This window comes from Oncorhynchus kisutch, linkage group LG20 (genome assembly GCF_002021735.2).
Source record: "Oncorhynchus kisutch isolate 150728-3 linkage group LG20, Okis_V2, whole genome shotgun sequence".
Taxonomy (NCBI): Eukaryota; Metazoa; Chordata; class Actinopteri; order Salmoniformes; family Salmonidae; genus Oncorhynchus; species Oncorhynchus kisutch.
This window is the reverse complement of record NC_034193.2, coordinates 20050769-20057295: the sequence shown is the minus strand read 5'-3', so window position 1 is coordinate 20057295 and position 6527 is coordinate 20050769.

The window sequence follows — 6527 nt, the reverse complement described above, 5'->3', positions numbered from 1 at the left end:
GTGAGGGCCCTCGGAGTGTGGTGTCAGGAAAATAACCTCACACTCAACGTCAACAAAACTAAGGAGATGATTGTGGACTTCAGGAAACAGCAGAGGGAACACCCCCTATCCACATCGATGGAACAGTAGTGGAGAGGGTAGTACGTTTTAAGTTCCTCGGCGTACACATCACAGACAAACTGAATTGGTCCACCCACACAGACAGCATGAAGAAATTCGGCTTGTCACCAAAAGCACTCACAAACTTCTACAGATGCACAATCGAGAGCATCCTGTCGGGCTGTATCACCGCCTGGTACGGCAACTGCTCCGCCCACAACCGTAAGGCTCTCCAGAGGGTAGTGAGGTCTGCACAACGCATCACCGGGGGCAAACTACCTGCCATCCAGACCACCTACACCACCCGATGTCACAGGAAGGCCATAAAAATCATCAAGGACAACAACCACCCGAGCCACTGCCTGTTCACCCCGCTATCATCCAGAAGGCGAGGTCAGTACAGGTGCATCAAAGCAGAGACCGAGAGACTGAAAAACAGCTTCTATCTCAAGGCCATCAGACTGTTAAACAGCCACCACTAACATTGAGTGGCTGCTGCCAACACACTGACTCAACTCCAGCCACTTTAATAATGGGAATTGATGGGAAATTATGTAAAATATATCACTAGCCACTTTAAACAATGCTACCTAATATAATGTTTACATACCCTACATTATTCATATCATATGTATATGTATATACTGTACTCTATATCGTCTACTGCATCCTTATGTAATACATGTATCACTAGCCACTTTAACTATGCCACTTTGTTTAGATACTCATCTCATATGTATATACTGCACTCAATACCATCTACTGTATCTTGCCTATGCCGCTCTGTACCATCACTCATTCATATATATTTATGTACATATTCTTTATCCCCTTACACTTGTGTCTATAAGGTAGTAGTTTTGGAATTGTTAGCTAGATTACTTGTTGGTTATTACTGCATTGTCGGAACTAGAAGCACAAGCATTTCTCTACACTCGCGTTAACATCTGCTAACCATGTGTATGTGACAAATAACATTTGATTTGATTTTGATTTGAATAAATCACTATGAATGACTTTATAAGATGATTACTCATGAATTGGGTCCAACCAAATCACCAAATCATGGACTAGTGCTCCCAACAGTAAAAGTTAGAGGCACCAGTGACACCAGGGGAAAATGTTAGTCTGGAATCCTGTAGTAATTAACACTTAGGGTAGGTGTTGATTCAGGGAAACACACATGACACGCACTCATTTGCAATATAGCATAAAGGCTGGTTTTACAGTCCGTCTATTGACATGTCTGTAGACGATTGTCGTAGAGACATCATTAACATTCTATTGTCGCCTGACATCAAACTTGTCGTCGTCGTTAGGAAAAGGTACACAAAACAACATCCTCTGCGTGGCATCAGCTCCAAATAGCATTCTTTTCTATTTTAACACCAATAAACCCATCCGTTTAAAAATGAATTTAGCAAATGTCAACGTAGCAAGCCAGGCAACTAAAAGCAATTTTCAAAACAATCTTTTGGTTTGTTGCTACCTTGTTAGCGAGCTAGCTAGCTGGCTAGCCAGTTCAAATAATGAGTATAGCTGACAACATCTTAACTTTAGTTACTTTTTATGAATTATTACAGGAAAATAAATCCACAACAACATTATTATTTACAAGTTAACGCAAGCTTACAGAAAATAGCTTACCGCCACAGTGCGGCAAAATAAAAGTAGATCATTCTATCAGAGAATTTTAGAACTCCTACATCATCTTGTCACAGAAGGATTTGGTCTGGTTGCTGTGGCAGTCCGATAACCATGACAACAAACCTTGCAACAGTCGCAGAGACTTTCAACTTTTTTCATGTCTGTGCGACAAGGTAACTGACAGTTGCAACCACATTCTAAAAACATTCCACCGGAGAATAAATTAATGTTGTTTTGACTAGCGACACTTGTCACATTCTAATTGTCTACAGACATGTCTTTAGACCAAATATGAACCGGCCTTAAGTCGTTAGCTTGACTTTAATAACTTATAAGGCTTAAGCAGGCAGACAGACAGACAGACAGACAGACAGACAGACAGACAGACAGACAGACAGACAGACAGACAGACAGACAGACAGACAAGAAGCACAGAGTGACAGCAGAGAAGATGCTGAGACAGATAGACAGCATAACAGGGAGGTGAACATAATGGCTAGAGCAGAGGCCCAGTTATAGTGGTGAGTTGTGAGTTGTATCTCCAGCTGGTTAGAAAAGATGAGGTAGACCATGTCTCTGTTGCCAGATAATGTAATGTTAATTTCTCTACAATAAACTGCCTCCAACATCATTTTTGAGAATTTGGCAGTTTGTCCAACCAGACCACATGTAACCACGCCAGCCCAGGACCACCACATCCGGCTTCTTCACCTGCGGGATCGTCTGAGACCAGCCACCCAGACAGATGATTCTGTTTCGAATTAAGCCTTTTGTGGGGGAAAACTCATTCTGATTGGCTGCACCTTGCTCCCCAGTCCCAGTTCCAGTCCACCACTGATAGGGATTACTGAATAACTATTTCCAGTCTAAGCTTGCATCCACTACAGCGGAACAGCAAGAGGAACTGCCCCTCCCTACCTTCAGGCTATGCTCAAACCCAACACCCCAACACCTATGGGAGGGCAGCTCCCAATCAGCCAAGTCCAAGCTCTTCTCTGTCTTGGCACCCCAATTGTGGAACGAGCTTCCCCCTGAAGCTAGGACAGCAGAGTCCTATCCCATCTCCCGAAAACATCTGAGACCCTACCTCTTCAAAGAGTATCTTAAATAATCCCACAGCACCCCCCTCCCCCATGGCTACCCCTCTTTTGTGAACTAATACTCACGCTTGACTTTGTTCACCCTCTGACTATTCTGATAGCTACTTTATTGAAGAAAAATGTACTTACTATGACTGTGATATGTGTGTCCCACCTAGCTATCTTAAGATGAATGCACTAACTGTAAATTGCTCTGGATGAGAGCTTCTGCTAAATCACTAAAATTGTAATTGTAAAAGCTTTAAAGTATTCCCACACATTTGGCATAATACTTGTTCAACCAGAATGATGTAGCCAGAAGATGTGGCCAACAGTTTATCCAATAATGCTGTGGGAATTTGAGTTCGGTCACATTCACCAACCCATGTTTAGAAGACTGGCTAATAACCTACTGGTAGGAGAATGATGCCATCTTCTGGACAAAACTAAGATGTGCTAGGGCAGTGGTTCCCAACCTTTTTCAGTTATTGTACCACCAACTGAATTTATCTCTGCCCGGAGTACCCCTGAAGTACCCCCTCATGTGCATTTTACCAGTAGGACTAAGGTCTCATGACCTTGGCCTATCCAAGTACCCCACGTGGATAGGCCAAGTACCCCCAGGGGTCCTAGTACCCCTGGTTGGGAACCACTGTGTTAGGGTGGGAACCACTGTGTTAGGGTGGGAACCACTGTGTGAGGGTGTCATAGTGTGGGATAATGTGTCTGCAGATACAGTATGTTATAACTCAAGAATTAAACACATAAAACAATGCATATTAAATGCACTTGGGATAAGCCTTGTTAAATCACTTACACTAACAGTACAACAACAACAGCAGACAGATGTCATCCCAAATGAATTAAAAACCATTTTAGAAGTAACCTAGATGCACAATCCACAGAGGAGTTCTCATGGAATAGAACAGATATTGTTTGTTTGAGGACAAAGTGAAGAACAGGATGTGAAAGTTAGAACAAGGCCTCATGGTGTGCTTTTTACCAGGCATGGCGCCAGGGCTGCTGGCATGAGTCTCTCTGCTCTCAACCAACCTCCCTGCCCTTTGGTTTACTTATTACATCATCCCCTGAAGCCAACGGGTGGTGGTAAGCAGTGCCACACACTGACCGAGACAGTGAGAGTTACTGCTCAGTTACCTGGGGACATGATGATCCACCAGCGCAGTGCACATTTTCTTCTATCCCAGCACTAACACACCAGTTTCAACTTCAATTATTATATTTTTCAGTGGAATGTACTACTGTAAGTACAGCGTTTTTTTTTTCTTGACCAATTCCTGACCTGCATCGCCTTGCAAAGATGGGTCAGTCACTCATTACCAGGGAAACCAGTGAAGCAGCATTCCATTCTTTGCAGTTGCCTGTCACGTCCATAATTTCAAAAAAGGCCTATATCGAGGTGTGTGTGTGTGTGTGTGTGTGTGTGTGTGTGTGTGTGTGTGTGTGTGTGTGTGTGTGTGTGTGTGTGTGTGTGTGTGTGTGTGTGTGTGTGTGTGTGTGTGTGTGCGAGAGGTGAGACAGGCAGTGCCACCATCAGTGCATATTCACCAACAGTTAGTTGTCTGAGGCTGATTTGATATTGATGATTAGTTTACTTGTATACAAAATATACCAGATATTGTTGTTATGGTGGAGGCCAAAGGGAGGTGCTCATTTTGGAAGTGGGTTGCTCTTTTGACTTCTACATGGAGCAGACCTTTGCTGCCAAGTTGCTAAAATATGGGCCTCCCGAGTGGTGCAGCGGTCTAAGGCACTTCATCACAGTGCTTGAGGTGTCACTACAGCCCCGGGTTCGTTCCCAGGCTCTGTCACAGCTGGCCGTGACCAGGAGACCCATGAGGCAGCGCACAATTAGCCCAGCATTGTTTGGGTTAGGGGAGGGTTTGGCCGTCCAGGATTTCCTTGTCCCATCGCGCTCCAGCGACTGCTTGTGGCGTGCCGGGCGCTTGCAAGCTGATTTCGGTCGTCAGTTGTACAGTGTTTCCTCCGACAAATTGGTGCTGCTGGCGTCTGGGTTAAGCGAGCAGTCAAGAAGCAGTGCGACTTGGCAGGGTCATGTTTCAGAGGACATATGGCTCTCAGCCTTTCGCCTCTCCTTTCGCCTCAGCCTTTCGCCTCTCCATTTGAACCAGTTTGCTACAGTAGGGAAAAAAATCTTGCAGCAACATGAAATGTGAATTATTGTGTGGATTATAGTTGATGTAAAAAAAAAAATAGGGGTTTATACATTTTTCGTTAGGGAAAATCAAGTCTGTCATTTTTAAGTGGAAATTACAAACTATAGAAGCCTTGTTAAACCTCGAATACACTACAATTTTGCATTACCTGTGCAGGAAAACCATTCTCAGCAATAAAAGAGTAATCAAATTAAGATCCTACATCTGTACATCTATGTGACATCCCCTTATCGGTGGTTTGGATAAAGCCTGTGAGTCCCAGAATATCCCCAGTCTCTCAGTGTCAGACAAATCTTTGCCAACAGCATTGTCATCAAATGACATCATTCTGTAGTCTAGCGAGTCTACTGTTCACTGATCCCCTCCGCACAACACCTGAATAATTTGTCATACCTGCAAACTAATAACAGTCTTGGCTGCAGTGACTGAGCAGAGGCTCGAGCTGGTAGGGAGGATGTAATATGGTGTGAGCGTGATCTAGTCTGGAAGGATAGATGATCCTACTGAATGTTGCAGTAGACGCTCTACTGCTGGGATGGTCAACTAGATTCAACAGCGGGACAATTCTTTCTTGAGCGGATGGTCAGGGGGACGGAACTTAATTATAGACTGCAAATTGACCGCAAGAAGCCCAAACAGATATAATACTTGACTAAAACATCATAATTTCAAACCTTGCTTACATTTGTATACGATCACACATATATATATATATATATATATATATATATATATATATATATATATATACATGCGATTCTCAGAACATTATGTGCTGGCTGGGAAATATATATATATATATTTCCCAGCCAGCACATAATGTTCTGAGAATCACATGTTTCTTAGAGCTTGGTGAGAGCCTTGTTGGTTATTTTGCACACAACCTTCCCACAACGTTCTGAGAATGGTGCGGGATAGTTGCTTGGCTTTGGAACATTCTCACCACCTTTAAGGAACTTGACAAAATAACATTATATTCTTGGTATTTCATGACGTAAAAGTTCAAACATGGTTACATACACTTTTGTTGGAGTCATTAAAACTCGTTTTTCAACCACTCCACAAATTTCTTGTTAACAAATTATAGTTTTGGCAAGTCAGTTAGGACATCTACTTTGTGAATGACACAAGTCATTTTTACAACAATTGTTTACAGACAGATTATTTCACTTATAATTCACTGTATCACAATTCCAGTGGGTTAGAAGTTTACATACACTAAGTTGACTGTGCCTTTAAACAGCTCGGAAAATTCCAGAAAATGATGTCATGGCTTTTGAAGCTTCTGATAGGCTAATTGACATCATTTGAGTCAATTGGAGGTGTACCTGTGGATGTATTTCAAAGCCTACCTTCACAATCAGTGCCTCTTTTCTTGACATCATGGGAAAATCAAAAGAAATCAGCCAAGACCTCAGAAAAAAAATTGTGGACCTCAAAGAGTCTGGTTCATCCATGGGAGAAATTTCCAAACACCTGAAGGTACCACGTTCATCTGTACAAA